The sequence below is a fragment of the Apus apus genome, chromosome Z, assembly GCF_020740795.1.
Source record: "Apus apus isolate bApuApu2 chromosome Z, bApuApu2.pri.cur, whole genome shotgun sequence".
NCBI lineage: Eukaryota > Metazoa > Chordata > Aves > Apodiformes > Apodidae > Apus > Apus apus.
The window spans coordinates 2732490-2749820 of NC_067312.1; the positions used below are offsets into that span (position 1 = coordinate 2732490).

The 17331-nt window shown below is 50.3% G+C and overlaps 1 protein-coding gene across 1 annotated transcript in view; it reads left to right on the forward strand.

The window, feature by feature from the left end:
* Positions 1–4901: 4901 nt before the first annotated feature.
* Positions 4902–17331, forward strand: part of ZBTB7C (zinc finger and BTB domain containing 7C) — an 89997-nt gene continuing 77567 nt past the window's right edge. Inside the window, exon 1 of the mRNA XM_051642521.1 lies at positions 4902–4955. The gene's annotated coding sequence lies outside the window, so the exon portion shown is untranslated. The remainder of the gene's footprint in view (positions 4956–17331) is intronic.

Genomic DNA, 17331 nt, shown 5'->3' on the forward strand with positions numbered 1-17331 from the left:
TCAACATTTCAAGGGAGGGGGTGGCCACTCACTGCAGGGCTTTTGGACTAGATGACCTTTAAAGGTCCCTTCAACCCAAACCATCCTGTGATTCTTTGTTCTATCAAGTTCCATTTTCAATTCCAAGCATTGAAAAGGAGTCATCCCACTGAATCCAGGTGTTGGGATCAGCTGGGATCATGTAGGTGCCTGGTTTATTTCTACAGGGACCTGCACCAGTGCTCCTCATGTAGACAAAGCCATGGGGAGCACCAGCAGTGTTTCCCCCTCCAAGATCTTGTCTCCCCTGCACAAGCCTAGTGGCTTGCCCAGTTTTCAGCAGTGCTGGCTGTAACCCCTGCTAGATGTGACTGCAGACAGGGCTATAGGCTCCAGCTTTACCTGTTGCTTTCTCCAGATACCTGGTGGAACACAAAGACCTCACTGAGCTGGCTAGTTTGACTACAGGTGCTCAGTTCTTCCAGGGCACACTTGAGACAGGTGCTGCTGCTCCAGGACCAGGCTCATGGATCCCCACGTTCCTCTTGAGATGTAAAATGACAGCGTGTGTCTCAATTATTGTTTGCATCCTGGTGTGACCTACAGGTCTTCAAGCAGGATCTCCTAGGAGGTTGCACAAAACCTCAAGGGAGCCAAAGCTTGCCCTGAAGTGATGTGAGGCTGAGACAAGGGGTGGCAGGCAGGAACTAGCTGGAGGACAATGAGAAAATAATGACCCTGAATAGGCCACAGGGGATGCTGAGGTCCCACCACACACCAAGTAGCTTCTAGATTATGGAAATGTGATGTGAACATCTTCAGGATTGCAAAAGCTGCACGTTGTTCAGTGGTGTTATTGGGAAATGATCATTAGGAGCAAGTTGGGATGGGAACACCTGGAGGGACAGAGTTAAGGGTTGAGATTAGACAGCCCAGCCCTGATGTTTCGTTACTTCCAAGAGCTCCTTGGCATAATTTCATCACAGATTTATATACAGCTAATTGGCACGTAGTTTGATATGCAAATGAACCCATCCTAAATATCAGGGAAAGATTTAAAGCTGGGCTTTCTGCTGCCATGCCACCATCCTTGCTTTGCTGGTCAGTCTAATCAACTCATTCACCCCTTTCATCATCTCCTGGGTTGAAGATGTTTTCTGTCTCTTTCAAAGAACATCTGTCAGACATGGCTTAGTTAATTTTTCAGCATGGAATGAAAAAAACAAGAGTGAGGAACCCAGAACCTTTAGGATCAGATGTGTTGTGTGGCCAAGTTATGATGTTGGGGTAGTGTGGGGATGTGTCACGTGTGGCCTGTGCTTGGATCTCTGGAGGCCTCTTGGCAAGGAACAGGTTTCCTACCAGAGATACACAATTGATGCTAACGATGGAGGTGGGTTTTTCTTTATGTAGATAATAGAGCATCTGGAGTAGACACCATTGAGATGTCACTTCCAGACTGAGCTTTCTAGATCAAGGATGCTACAGGGAATGGTGCTGATGGATGTTTTGAATTCAGAAGGTGAAGCTGAAGGAGTTTAAGAATGGGAGAAAGTGGAGCCAGTATTTTTATATTCAAGGACAAATTCAAAGTGTAGACTTGTTTGCTGGTAACATGAAAGGTCACAGCTATTTTGGGACACCTGGATGCTTCTCATCTGCTTTACCAAATGGATTTGGATTGTTGTGTTGTGGTCTTGTATGAAGGTCTTCTACCGTCACTGTGATTTTTGAATCAGACACATCTCATGCAATATCAGTTTTTATGCGAGGGGACCATGGCCAGGTGTGTCATAGAATCCCAGACTGGTTTGGGTTGGAAGGGAACTTAAAGATAATCTGGATCCAACCCCCCTGCATGGGCAGGGACACCTCCCACCAGCCCAGGCTGCTCCAAGCCCCATCCAACCTGCCCTTCAACACTGCCAGGGATGGGGCAGCCACAGCTTCTCTGGGCAACCTGGGCCAGTGTTCCTCACAGCAAAGATTGATCTTAAGCTGTTCCAACAACTCCAGGGCCAGGAGCTGCTGACTTCCACTTCTGGTGGTGAGATATGCATCCACAACCTCCCTGGGCAACCTGTTCCAGCATCTCACCGCCCTCCCAGGAAAGAACTCTTTCCTGATGTCCATCCTGGATCTCCCCTCTTCAAGCTTCAAACCATTGCCCCATGTCCTCTCACTGGATACCCGTGTAAAAAGCCCTACCCCAGCTTTCAGATCACATTGACAGGAAAATCACAACCCTGGCAATGCTGGGCTGAGGGTGTTTTCCTGGGGCTTGTGGTTTCTCTTCCTTGCTCAGTGCTGAACTCCCATCCCTTTTTTCTCATATTTCCAGCTGCTTCTGCCTGAATTATTCATGCCCAGTAAGTGATCAGCAAACAGCTCCTGTGATCTCCCTGTGATCTGGCTCTGTGGGAGACTCACCCCTGCTTAGGTCAGGGCATTTTCTTCTTTCCTTCCTCCTGGTATAGAGTCTGTGAGAACCTCCAGGTTACTCACCACCTCCTCTTGATTCACCTCGTCATTTCTTTCTTATATATTGTGCTATGATTTGTTCAGGTGTCCCAGGCAGGAGGTTTTATCAGGGGAGAAGCGAGAAGGCTCCGTGCAAACATCTGGAGCTGCTGCTTGTACAAATCCTGGTGCAGAAATAATATAAAGGAGCCACAAAGGGACTTGTGGGACAACTGGTCTTGGAAGTGAAATCAGCACTGCCAGCTTCTCACCCATATCACCTGCAGCTGCCTCTTAAGAGAGCTTTACTGGGTTTTTTTATATATCATAGAATCCCAGACTGGTTTGGGTTGGGGAGGGACTTGGGACAAGGGCAGGGAGGGAGAGGACAAGGGGGGATGGATTAAAACTGGAAGAGGGAGATTGAGGTGAGACATGAGGAGGAAATTCTTTGGTGTGAGGGTGGTGAGACCCTGGCCCAGGTTGCCCAGGGAAGCTGTGGCTGCCCCATCCCTGGCAGTGTTGAAGGGCAGGTTGGATGGGGCTTGGAGCAACCTGGTCTGCTGGGAGGTGTCCCTGCCCATGCAGGGGGGCTTGGAACTGGGTGATCTTTAAGGTCCCTTCCAACCCAAACCAGTCTGGGATTTCCCAGCTGAGGGTGTAGTTTTTTTGAAGAAAGCTCAGTTGAAGTTTCCTACACCCTTTTTGGGCGAAAAAAGCTCTATTTAGGGTACCTGTTTTTCCACAGTATCCCTGAGGAGGACCTGTGCTTTGCCTGGGTTGTCCCTCACCTCCAGCATGACTGGAATGCAGCAGTGAGGTTGTCAAAAATCCCACCTCTGCTTTCCAGAAGGAAGAGTTTCCATTAAACCTCAGGGAAATGACTGGTCTTGTTAACTAGCCTAGAAGTAATGAAGCACAGCAGGGTTGCTGGAGAGGTTTGGGCCCTGCCTTTGTAAGGCTTCATTGTTTCTTGTAAATGAGAGAAATCATTTAAGGAAACAAAGGAAGAAAGAATTTCTGGAAATGAAAGGACGGGATGAACGGGATGATTTGCTCACCCTGGGTTTAATAGGAGCAGCGCAGTGAACAATTGCACGGTCGACCTCAGAAATCTATCCATGGTAACGAGTCACAGGAGAGAAAAATAGTCAGGCTGCCACTAGCTTGGTGTTAAAGTTATATTTTCCATTTTTTTTCCACAGTTGTGGGCCAGTCAGGGACTTTCCATGAGCAACCAGCATGGAAGAAATCACCTCCTGCTTTGTAGCAGCTCCCGCTGCTGAGCAATGAAAGGTCTGATGCTGGTTGTGGCTTTTGTGGGTGTTGGTCCCAGTTTCCAGTGGGATGATTCTGGGGCAGACCCTGCCAGCCAGTGGACCAGGGCTATGGGTGGGTGAGGTCCCCCTGTCCCATCCATCCCACAGCCAGGGCTTGCTTGTGATAGGGTCTGGGGGAGGAACCTGGTCTTTGGTTCTGTTGCCTCTACAAGGTGCTGGATGTTAAATCCTGGAGTAGGTTTGGGGGTCTGTGCAAGTCCTGCATGATCCCTGCAGCTCTGGTCATGTCCTGCAAGAGTTTGGAAGATGGAAAGACACTGCTAGGCTCTGGAGTTCATCCAGAAAGAAAGAAATCCTGGGCCTTGGGGCACCATCGTCTGTTCCTCAAAAGACATTTTTGGAAGGGATCACTGTGCTTTTGTTCTTCCATTAGGCAAGTGAGGAGAGAACATTGTTTTCCTCCCCTCATCCGTTCCCCTTATAGGGGAAGAAGAAGGAGGACTTGGCCACCGTGAGCTGAGCATCTCAGGGGACCTCCAAAAACAAAGGGTCACGTGGAGAAAAGTGCCGTCATCCTGTCCCTGTCACCCTCTCTCCTCCCTTCATGCTGCTCTTGGCACGGTCCTGCCTGCCACGTGTCACTGCCAGCTGGCCAGGAGCATGGAGGGGTGTTCCTAGGCTTCCTCCTTGGAAACCCAGCAAGCTTCTCTTTATCTCCAGGTTTATCACTTCCTGTAGACTTGGCAAGACAACCCTGGAGTTTGCCTTCTGCCAGGGAGGTGTGTTCGCTCCGGGACGTCGTTGACACCGTGTCCACGTGTGATGGCTTGGATAAAACAAGCCTCCTGAGGGACATCATTTGGATGTTCCTGGATATGGACCAAAGCTCTCTGGATGCATCCATCCTGGTGTAGTTGCTCTCCCATGTGCTTCAGGCTTCCATCCCTGTTCTGCAGAGGATGCCTGTTGGTTGGAGAACATCTCCCCAGGCATGGTCTGCGTCACCCTCACATTAGCTCCCCATGCAGGAACACTGGGCCAACACCTGGAGCTGGGATGGGTTTTTATGAAATTAGAGGTTTTCTAGGTTTTTTTACAAAAGACTGGACTAAAACCAGCCTGTCTTGCTTTGTCCAGGCTCCAAGGCTGACCCTGCTGAGAGCCCTTGAGATACTGAACTCCCCAGGAGAAGAGACCACTTGACTGCACTCAGCACCTTTCAGGATCAAGCCCTAGGTAATTCTTCTCCTCTTCTGCTTGGCTTGTGGGTGAAATTTGATGTTCTGGGCTATGCAGACCACCTGGAAAGATATTCCTAGTTGTCCATCCTGTGAACCCAAGGATTTTTTTCCCCCTGAAGGTTGTCACTCTGTAGGTTCACAATACAATAACCACCAGTGTTCCCTCAAAAATAAAAGTGTATCTACTTTGCTTCCAAAAGAGGAATCATGGAATGGTTTGGGTGGGAAGGGACCTTTCAAAGCCATCCAGTCCAACCCCCTGCAGTGAGCAGGGATATTTTCAACTAGATCAGGTTGCTCAGAGGCTTATCCAATCCGACCTGGAATGTTTCCTGGGATGGTGCATCTCCCACCTCTCTGGGCAACCTGAATTTGCTGGATCACTCTTCTGGCAGTGGTCACCAGCTTCTCTGCTTGGGAAGTTCTCCTGGACTTAACTTGCAGAAAACTTAAAAAAGAAACCAAAACAAGAAGGGTTTTCATTCCCATCAGAAGTAACCAAAGGCTTGAAAATACAGGTGTTTGTTGGTGAGGGTGTCTGTTCAGGTCAGACTTTTGAGAAGGGCTCAAAACCTAGAGCTGCAGGACCTTCCTTTTGAAAATGATGCCACAGAAGGAGAAATTGTGAACATCCTCATGCTCATCAGCTGCATTCTCTCCTTCAAACCTGGCCTTGTTGTTGGGCCTTTAAAAAACTGCCTCATCATTTTTAAATATTTGCTCCCGGGTGGACACATGGAAACCAAAGAGCTTTAGAACCAAGTAGTGTCCTGCTCTGCATCCTTGTGGAGATGCAGTGTCAAATCCAAGGGGAGCATGGGCAGGATTTGCCCCAAGATTTGTTCTTCTGGCCCAGTAGGACCAACTTAAACTCAAAGCATGAGCTTGAGAAATGAGTATCTGATTTGAAGGGGAGTAAGGAGGAAGCCAGCCGGATGCTGTGGATGTTACTCTGAAGGACCGAGGGTGAAGGATTTCCTGTAGGGTTGGCTTCCTGAGGGAGGTTTTATTCCTTTGCCCATAAAAATTCCAGTTCCCTCTGCTGGATTTTTTTTCTCCCAAAAAAAACAGTTACCCCACTGATTTTGGCAGAGGTTAAAGCCCAACTCTCTAGGGTGGAGTCAGGGTGGATGGTGTGTGGCTGGAGCATCTTCTCTCTCTGAGGGAAGAGAGGACCATTCTCCATCCCTTGCAGCTCTCTATGGTGACATTTTTGGGAGGCAGACCTGAGGACTTTGGTATGTTTCCTGTTTTGACAATCTCAAATCCTCTCTGCACAACATTGTGCAGGGAGTTTTTTTTAAAAAAATAGAATTCATCCCGTATCCTTCTCTCTTTTGGATGTTGTGGTGGGTGGTGGGGAGCTAAGCTCACCTTCTCAGTGGGGAGGGAGAAGACATGGATGAAGAAACAGGCTCAGGATATTCAAGAGAGGAAAATGAAGGATCATAGAATAATGGAATGCTTTGGGTTGGAAGGGACCTTAAAGACCATCCAGTTCCATCCCCCTGCATGGGCAGGGACACCTCCCACCAGACCAGGTTGCTCCAAGCCCCATCCAACCTGTCCTTCAACACTGCCAGGGATGGGGCAGCCACAGCTTCTCTGGGCAACGTGGGCCAGGGTCTCACCACCCTCACAGCAAAGAATTTCCTCCTCATGTCTCACCTCAATCTCCCTCTTACAGTTTTAATCCATCCCCCTTGTTCTCTCACTCCCTGCCCTTGAAAAAACTCCCTCCCCAGCTTTCCTCTAGGCCCCCTAGAATGAGAAGAAAGAAAGAAGTTCAGCATCAGGGCTGAGGTGGGATATTTTCCCCCATCCTCTTTGGATGTGTTGGGATGGGTGCTTCCTCAGTGCTGAAGCTCATATGCTCTGTGTTTAAACCCCTGCTGTCAAAGCTTGGACAGTAACTACAACAAAACTGTCAGGGATCAACTGGATGTTTTCCAGTTGACCAGAGTGTAAATCCTGAGGAAGGAAATAAGCCACCAAACATCCACCAGCCGTGGGTCTGCGTCCCCCATCACAGAGTCACAGAGTGGTCAGGGTTGAAAGGGATCTCTGGAGATCATCTAATTCAACCCCCCTGCTAGATCAGGGTCACCTGCAGCAAATCCCGCAGGAACATGTCTGGGTGGGTTTGGAATGTTTCCAGAGGAGACTCCACAGCCTCTCTGGGCAGCCTGTCCCAGGGCTCTCATAGTAAAGAAGTTTTTCCTTATGTTTAACTTGAACCTCCTGTGCTCCAGTGTGTGCCCATTGCCCCTTGTCCTGTCACTGGACACTGTGGAAAAGAGACTGGTCCCATCTCCTGACACCCCCTGTAGATATTTATAAGCACTGATGAGATCCCCCCTCAGTCTCACCTTCTCCAGGCTGAACAGCCCCAGCTCTCTCAGCCTTTCCTCATGGGACAGTTTCTCTAGTCCCCTCATTATCTTTGTGGCCCTGAGCTGGACTCTCCAATAGTTCCTTGTCCTTTATGAACTGGGGAGCCCAGAATTGGATGCAGGATTCCAGATGTGACCTCACTAGGGCAGAATAGATAGGGAGGAGAACTTCCTTTGACCTGCTGGCCACACTCTTCATAATACCCCCCAGGATGGCATTGGCCTTCTTGGCCACAAGGGCACAGTGCTGGCTCATGGTCATCCTCCTGTCCACCAGGACCCCCAGGTCCCTTTCTTCTACCCTGCTCTCCAGCAGGTCAACCCCCAGCCTGTACTGGTACGTGGGGTTGTTCTTCCCCAGATGCAAGACTCTACACTTGCCCTTGTTGAACTTCATCAAGTTTCTCCCTGCTCAGCTCTCCAGGTGTTGGCTGTTGGTGGCAGGTCCTACCAGCACCTGAAACTTGGTGGCTGTTCTGGGCAGTCAGCTGCCTGCCTCAACATCCTGAAACCTTCTGCAAGCAACGTACTCTCCCCAATCAATTTTTGTGCCAATAAAAACAGGATCAGATCCACATTTGATCTGGGTCAGCGATTAGGAAGATCAAGAGGTTGCTTCAGGTGAACATGCTGGGAGAGCAAACATCTGCCTGCTGAGGAGCTTGGGTTGGAGGCTCCTCCTAAGCCCTTGCAACACATCTTCAGCCCAGGGCTGGGCTTTGCTGCTCTGAATTTGGAGTATTTGAAGAGGCAACCCTGCCTGGGGAGCATCGAAGGGAACGTGTCGCCCCATCCCTTGCAAAGTGCCCCCGAGGTTTCGGTGGGGCCCGTTGCTCTTCGGTGTGTTGGAACTTGAAAAGAAGGGTAGAGAAAGGCAAGATGTTCTGGGAGAGGTGCCAGAAAGGCTCTGAATTATCAAGAGATCCATATCTGGGTAACGGATTTATGCTGTTATAAAAAATCTTCTAAGAGAAAAGGCAGAATTTGCAGGGTCTGGATCGGAATCATCCTAAGAACCAGAGCTCTCCTTTGGACATATTATTGCTTTTATTATGATCATTTTAATAATAATAATCCCACAATTTCTCCCCATCGAGCCATATAGAAGGATTTTATTTGTGTATGAAGTGGAAATGAACCTGAAACAATCAACATCATTTTTTTACAGACGTTGGAAAAGGTGCAACTATCCATCAGCTGAAGGCTTGGGGAGAAAATAATTAGAAATCACACAACCATAGCAAAGGAAGATTAGGGATAAAATTAGAAGCTAGAAAGTTGTTTTTAAATCAGGTTGGAATCCAGGCAGGTTGTTTTATTGTGCTGTGATAGTTTGGAGAATGCAAGTTGAGAGGTGTGAAGTGCCTGTGTTGGGTTGTTTTTACTATGGAAAATTATCTAGGAGATGATTTTTAGGGAAATCCGTAGAGAATGGAAGGGTGGTGATTCTTCATCTCTCCTCTGCTCTCATGAGAACCCACCTGGAGTGATGTTTCCCATTCTGGACAGCACAAGAAGAACATGGAGCTGTTGGAGAGAGCCTAGAGGAGGCCACAGAGATGCTGGGAGGGCTGGAGCAGCTCTGCTCTGGAGACAGGCTGGGAGAGCTGGGGTGTTCAGCCTGGAGAAGAGAAGGCTCCAGGGAGACCTTAGAGCACCTTCCAGTGCCTGAAGGGGCTCCAGGAAAGCTGGGGAGGGGCTTGGGACAAGGGCAGGGAGGGATGGGATGAGGGGGAAAGGATTAAAATTGGAAGAAGGGGGATTTAGGTTAGACATGAGGAGGAAATTCTTCACCATGTGGGTAGGGAGGTGCTGGCCCAGGTTGCCCAGGGAAGCTGTGGCTGCCCCATCCCTGGCAGTGTTGAAGGGCAGGTTGGATGGGGCTTGGAGCAACCTGGGCTGGTGGGAGGTGTCCCTGCCCATGCGGGGGTTGGGAATGGATAATCTTTAAGTTGCCTTCCAACCCAAACCAGTCTGGGATTCTTTGAAAACCAGCATGAGAGATACTGAGCTGCTGGAGGAGCTGGGTTGGGTGCTGGGTTCTTCCTCCCACTCCCTGGGAACGTTCTGTAAGTTTGGTTTGCTCCCATTGTTTTTTCCCATGGTTGTAATGACCAAATGCTCATGTTGCATCCATAAACTGTGGTGGGATGGCCAGGGTGGGTGCAAAAGGGTTTGTACCTGTTACTGGGGTGGCTGCAAGTTGGAGCTGCAGTTGTCCCAGGACCTGAGCTGGCTTTTTGGGGCCAGACAGCAACATTAGATGAGGCACAGCCCATGCAGCTCTATCACCTCTTGCATCTGCTGGAGTTTCTTATGCATGAACAGGTGTGAATCCTCTATCAGAGAAGGCCATGGAGATGATCAGAGACCTGGTGGTGGGAGCTGGGATGATGGTTGAGATGCTGAGGTTATTCAGGGCATTCCTGGTTTGTTTTTTCAGGGATGTTAGATTTCTAGCTGGCATTTGGGTGTGTGCTGAAGGTGGGTCAGGCAAGACCTGGCTGTGATCCTTCTGTTGTCCTGATGCTTTTGTGTCCATAGCTGAGGTGTATGTGCTGTGTGTCCATCAGAGATCTGGGCTGAACATGGTGGGGAAATGTGGGATAAATGGGAGTTGTTTTGGAAGGACAAAGCAGCTTGAAGCACCTGGGACAATGAGATGGGAAGGTGGGATTATTCTTTCTTAAAACAGGTTGCCCGGAGAGGTGGGAGATGCCCCATCTCTGGAAGCCTCCTAGATCAGGTTGGATGGGGCTCTGAGCAATGTGGTCTAGTTGCTCTTGTCCTTCCAACCCAAACCTTCTGATGATTTGATGATCCTATCAAGACCTGACTGTGATTCCTACTGTTGTCCTGATTCTTCTGTGTCCACAGCTGAGATGTGGCTGCTGTGTTTCTATCTAGCAGCAGCCCACCAGTGCTCTGGGCTGGGCATGCTGGGGAAGTGTAGGATAAACAGGTGTATTTTGGAAGGACAACAAGAGTGGCTTGAGGCACCCAGGACAGTCTGTGAGATGGGTTTATTCTTTCCTTCTTGAAACTGTGCAGAGGTCTCTAAGTGGCCCTCTGGATCTGCTCATCTTGGCCTCACTTAGAGGGCCAGGTATCTTGGCCTGAAGGTCTGGGAAAGCCTCTCCATGCTCTAGCTTCCAAAACACAAGGATCTGAGCTACTTCATCCTCCCAGGAGTGCAGCAACCACTGTGGCTGGTGCTGTGGATTTCCCTGGTCCTCCAGACCTGCAGGCCCTTCACGTGGAGGTCTTCACTCTTGATGGGCTCAGTTTCTCTGCCTTTCTTGGATCTTTGGGGAAACAGAGGTGGAGAAACACGTTGTGACTGATGCGACAAGCCCTTGGCACAGCTGGGATAAACCTTGGCCTCCCAGGTCACTGCCTGGTCCTCTAATCTTGTGGTCTCCCTGACAGTTTCATGAAGGCCCACAAAGACCTTCAGCTCTTGAATGTGAGCCAAACCAGGATAGTCCCAGCAGATCCCTTAGTCCCAAGCCCTTTTCTGACCTAGGGTGGTTGTTTCTTTTGTCCCTTGCAAGGAGAGGAAAAAGTTAATTGCATATGTTTTTTTTTCCCTTCTCTTGTTGATTTTCAATTGGAAGAGAGGAAATCGAGGTGCCCACCCCACCCTGAGGGGACTGCACAAATCTGTCAGCCCTTGGTGGGTGGGGGCAGGCAGCTGGGCTGCATGAAGGAAGTCACCCAGGGTAGGGAAGGGCTTGGGGACATGGGTGGGGGGGACCTGGCTGCCTGCCCGGGGCTGCAGGCAGGGGAGGGATGATGTCCTCAGGCTGTGTTTGGAGAGCTCAGGCTGTGACGTTCTCTGCAGAGCCACAGGGACTTGGGATGGATTCATCTCACCCAGGGCTGGAAGGAAATGATCTGCTGCAAAGCCTGGTGTGGGGTTAGAAAAAAATGAGCTCTGGGGTGAGGAAGGAGATCTTGTGAGACCCCACCTGGGGTAGGGTGTCTAATTCTGGAGGCCCCAACGGAAGAAGGATGTGGAACTCCTCAGAAAATTCCTGACAAGACCACCAAGATGCTGGGAGGGCTGGAGCAGCTCTGCTCTGGAGACAGGCTGGGAGAGTTGGGGTGTTCAGCCTGGAGAAGAGAAGGCTCCAGGGAGACCTTAGAGCACCTTCCAGTGCCTGAAGGGGCTCCAGGAGAGCTGGGGAGGGGCTTGGGACAAGGGCAGGGAGTGAAAGGACAAGGGGGAATTATTCTAAACTGAAAGAGGTGAGAGCCTGGCCCAGGTTGCCCAGGGAAGCTGTGGCTGCCCCATCCCTGACAGTGTTGAAGGGCAGGTTGGATGGGGCTTGGAGCAACCTGGGCTGGTGGGAGGTGTCCCTGCCCATGCAGGGGGGTTGGGACTGGATGAGCTTTAAGGTCCCTTCCTACTCAGACCATTCTAGGATTCTATGATTTTATGACTCTTCTCCAGGGTTGGAATAAAAGACCTGCTTCAGAGCCTGGTTTGGGGTTAGAAAAATGAGCTCTGGGGTGAGGAAGCAGATCTCAGACCTTCTCCTGTGTGACCTGGGTCCTTCACTACACCAAAGTTACCAGGTTCCTCCTGGCTTTGCTGGAGGACCACGCTGGGTTGGTGTTGGGTTTCTTGCATCTTCCCCATCCCAGCAGAGAAAGGAGGATAGGAAGCAGACTGAGATGATTTGGAAACCTGGATTCTCCTGGCTTCTCTGTCTGTGTTTCCGTGTGGTCTGTGCTCCAAATGGGTTGGGCTGATGTCATGGCAAGACTTCCTTTCACAGGCAGTGGCCTTGGGTGCTGTCATCCTGCAGTTGATTTGATGGTGTGCAGATGGCTTTGCTGTTTCCTGCCCATCTGAGGCTGGTTGGCTCTGCTGGCCAAGCAGAGGTGTCTCCAAGGTCTGGTTGAGTGGCAGCAGGAGCAGAGGCAAGTTCTCCATGATGACCCAACCTTGTGTGGGTGTTTTGGTGCTGCTTCTGAATTAATGCTCAAAGGAATAAGAGAAAGACCCAACATTTTCAGCTTCTTTGGGAGCTGATTGCAATAAAAATGAAGTCTCATGTGGTGAAACCAGGAGGTCAGAGTGAAGTAGAATCACTGACGTTGAAAAGACTTTTAAGATCATCCAGCCCAGCCATCCCCCCAGCTCTGCCAAGGCCACCCCTGCCCCATGTCCCTCAGCACCACATCTACATGGCTTGGAAACCCCTCCAGGGATGGGGACTCCAGCCCTGCCCTGGGCAGCCTGGGCCAGGGCCTGACAACCCTTTTGGGGGAGAAAAAGTGCCCTTCCTTCAGGGAAGATGTGGTGTCTGGGTTGGAAGGGACTCTCCCTGCCCCCTCCAGCACAGCTCTGGTGCAGGAGGCTCATCTGGCTTTATCAAGGTGGGTTCCTTTACCTCCTGTCTGGGATTCACCATCTGCTGGAGCTTTTCATATCACTTCATTCTCCCTCCCTCCATCCCACACCCCTGGCCCAGATGTGTTTGTTTAAGTGGCTTTAATTAACTTACATTTTCCTCTCCCTGACAGCTCCTTGAGGTTTTGGTAGCTGTTTTCTGTCCTACCACAGTTGTCACTGACATGTTGCACTTTCCCTGCAGACTGACCTTCAAACCTACCCTGGTGGGGTTTGGGGTTTTTTTCCTCCCTGCTCTGCAGAATTATTTTAACACACTGGAAGGAAATGGTTTCCATCTGAGCCTTGTTACACACACTCAGTGGATGATTAGGTGTGATTTTCCTGATCCCTGCTGGTATCTACCAAGGATTTTGAGCCAGGAAGCCAGAGGGGTGTAAGATGATGGTTTAGGTCAGATAGATTTATCTTCACGAGTGACAAGACAGATGTCTCTGGAGTGGCATGGCTACAGGTGTTATCATTTGGGTGTCTCCTCAAGGGTGAAGGTTAATGTCTTGCCACTACTGATCCATCACAGTGTTATCCACAGGATTTATGGGTCTTCTTGTGCCTTCCCAGGGCTCAGAGCAATGTACCTGCTCCCTGGCTGTAGCAGCAGTAGAGGTCACATCAGCAGACCCTTCCTCTCCTGGGGCCTTTTTACTTTTAGACCAAATGTTAGGAACAATCTCTGCTTGTTACTGTGGAGTTTTGAACTTCCCTGGTGAAGGGAGGTGGGATGGGTGGGGACAAGCACCATGTTTGAGTGATAGAACCATAGAAGATGCTGAGCTGGAAGGGACCCATCAGGATCATCGAGTCCATCTCTTTTCCCTGTGTAGGGCACCCCAAGAATCACCCCATGTGCCTGAGAGCATCATCCAAATGCTTCTTGAGCTCAGGCAGGTTTGGTGCTGTGACCACTTCCCTGGGGAGCTGGTTCCAGTGCTCAGCCACCCTCTGGGTGAAAAACTTTTCCTGATATCCAACCTAAACCTCCCCTGATCCAGCTTCCTGCCATTTCCCCCAGTCCTGTCACTGGTCACAGGAGTGAAGAGACCAGGACCTGCCCCATCTCATCCCTTCATGAGGAAGCCACAGAGTGCAGATCATCCAGTTCCCACCCCCCTGCATGGGCAGGGACACCTCCCACCAGCCCAGGTTGCTCCAAGCCCCATCCAACCTGCCCTTCAACACTGCCAGGGATGGGGCAGCCACAGCTTCCCTGGGCAACCTGGGCCAGGGTCTCACCACCCTCACAGCACAGAATTTCCTCCTCATGTCTCACCAAAATCTCCCTCTTCCAGTTTTAATCCATCCCCCCTCATCCCATCCCTCCATGCCCTTGTCCCAAAGCCCCTCCCCAGCTTTCCTGGAGCCCCTTCAGGCACTGGAAGGTGCTCTAAGGTCTCCCTGGAGCCTTCTCTTCTCCAGGCTGAACACCCCAACTCTCCCAGCCTGGCTCCAGAGCAGAGCTGCTCCAGCCCTGCCAGCATCTCCGTGGCCTCCTCTGGACTCTCTCCAGCAGCTCCATGTCCTTCCTGTGTTGTCCAAAACAACCAACAGCCAGCCATGGCTTTTCTGGGCAACCTGGGCCAGTGTCTCACCACCCTGAGAGTGAAGAATTTCCTCCTAATGTCACACCTAAACTTCCCCTCTTATTTTAAAATCTTATTTTATTCTATTTTATTTTGCCTGTTCTTTCTAGAAATTACTTCATATCAGGGTCACACACAGAAGGGATCCCCTTGCATTTTCTGCCCTGTCCTTGTCTTCTCTCTTCCTTTTGGTATCAACTGCATTGCTCTGCTGGGCAGGGCTTTGTGTGATCTTCAGTCCATGTTTGACTCTGAGGTGGTTGTAGGTGGCTGCAGAAGCACTTAGAGTGGTGTGCAGGGACCAAAACATGACCTAACACCTTTTGTTCTAGCAGTTAAGTATCTAAGGATGCTAATTTTAGAAAGGGAATTGAGCTGGAGTTGCCACAAGTAGTGGATGAAGCCTTGATGTTCCCTTCAGCAGAAAAGTGTTGAGCCAACAAAGATCTCTAGAAGGTTTATCCTGACAAGGAGGTTTTATTTTTTGGCCCTGTATTTTGGAAAGGCTCCTGATGAACCATGTGGCCCATGTGTGAACAGAGCTCCAGAGTTGGAAGCCTCACCCCACAAACCCACCAAGCTCTCACCTCCAAGGCAGACTATGAGCACAGCTTTGGACAAGTAGGTCTCTTCTCTAAGAAAACATGAAAGTGAGTGGTGTGCTTGGAGAGTAGAGGGATCCAGGAGGGACACTGTGTGTGTTCATAAGTGGGTTGTAGGACACTCAGAGAAGCTGGGTTATAGAAAAGGACATTCCTAAAAGCTTGATCCCAGATTTCTCAGGTAGCTTCTCCTTCACATACCTCTGTATTTGCAGTGATTTCTGTCTCTGGTGATCTTAGGAGGCCACATCAGTAGATGGCTTCTGGCAGGGGGAGAGGGACAGGTCCTTTGATGTACAGGAGGGATGGACCACCCCGTGTATGCTGCAGCTGAGGAGAAAGGCAAGGCCTGTTGATGTTGGCCATGGCATGAATCTCACTTCTACAGGAAAGCTGGGGAGGGGCTTGGGACACGAGCAGGGAGGGATGGGATGAGGGGAATGGATTAAAACTGGAAAAGGGGAGACTGAGGTGAGACATGAGGAGGAAATTCTTTGGTGTGAGGGTGGTGAGACCCTGGCCCAGGTTGCCCAGGGAAGCTGTGGCTGCCCCATCCCTGGCAGTGTTGAAGGGCAGGTTGGATGGGGCTTGGAGCAACCTGGGCTGGTGGGAGGTGTCCCTGCCCATGCAGGGGGGTAGGAACTGGATGATCTTGAAGGTCCCTTCCAACCCATACCATGGGTTCTGTGATTCTTCTGGGGCATTTTTCACTTGTGTTTTGCCCTCAGCCTTGCTGCAGGGTTGGGCTGGCCAGGCTCTTGGAGTGCTCTGGAGTGATTCTGCTGATGGGATCTGACCTGGTGGCTTTGCATGTTTTAAGTAAATTAAACCCAGCTGGGAGGAAAATTCAGGAACCTTAAGAGCACCGTGGCTCCCTGGTCTGCACTGTAATTACAGCAGCAACTGCCTAGAAGTTCTACTTTCTGGTTTCTTTTTAAATAACATCTGAGCTACCCTTTGATCAACTGCTTCATCCCTAGTCCTGCCTGTCCTCTTCCCTCTGCTGGGTTTAAGTCTTGCTTCTTCATCAAGCTTCCATCTTCATAGAATTATAGACTGGTTTGGGTTGGAAAGGGCCTTCAAGATCACCCAGATCCAACCCCCCTGCATGGGCAGGGACACCTCCCACCAGCCCAGGCTGCTCCAAGCCCCATCCAACCTGCCCTTCAACACTGCCAGGGATGGGGCAGCCACAGCTTCTCTGGGCAACCTGGGCCAGGGTCTCACCACCCTCACACCAAAGAATTTCCTCCTCATGTCTAATCTAAACCTCCCCTCTTCATGGGTGACTTCTCCAGGATTCTGCCCTATCTGAGGCAACACAGCAAGGCTCAGGCTCTGAAGTTCATTAGTTGCTAGAAACGAGGTTTTTAGCTGAGCAGAACATTTTCTGGAGAGGTGGGATTCATCTGTCTGTGTTTAAGGGGGTATCAGGATGGTAGCCACCTCTTTCCCACTTGCCTGGGCTGACTTGACCATTGATGGAGAACAGTAAGCAGAATTTCAGTGGTGTGGTTTCTCTTCTCCTTAGGTAGATACCTAGTTATGATCTGCTGGATCCTGCTGTAGCTTCTCTCCTTTGCTGATAGACTCTAGCTAACTAGAGGGTGGGGCCTACAGGAAAGCTGGGAAGGGACATTTTACAAGGGCTTGTAGTGAGAGGACAAAGAGTAATGGATTAAAACTGGCAGAGGGGAGATCTAGGTGAGACATGAAGAGAAAATTCTTTGCTGTGAGGGTGGTGAGACCCTGGCCCAGGTTGCCCAGGGAAGCTGTGGCTGCCCCATCCCTGGCAGTGTTGAAGGGCAGGTTGGATGGGGCTTGGAGCAACCTGGGCTGGTGGGAGGTGTCCCTGCCCATGCACGGGGGTAGGAACTGGATGATCTTTGAGTTCCCTTCCAACTCAAACCACTTTATGATTGTATGAACTAGCCCCATCTAGCTCACTAGCATTTCTCTGCAGGGACACAAGGGGTCTATGACCCTGGCTGTCTCCTTCCCACCACACATTACACTATTTCAACAGAAATCCAAATAGCTGGAAGGAGAATTATTCCCAGAAGGCAGCATAGGTTTTGCTCACCCATTGTTGTGTGGTCTGGTGTTGCAGCATGGCCTGGTTCTCTGATTGCACTGCAGGTCCTGACACACCGTGGTCAGATGTCTTCTTACCTACCTTTGTGCACCTCCAGAAGGGATGGGGCCACCCCATTCAACCCACCTGACCAAGGAGCATTGCTAAAAGCAGCTGTAACTTCATTTTTTAGGTGGCAAAGGAGCCAGTATGTCATTTCATTGCCACTAGGACACCTCAGACACTCAGGCTGGGCTGAAAAGGAAGCAGTTCATAGTTTTCTTCTGATCTTCACTGAAG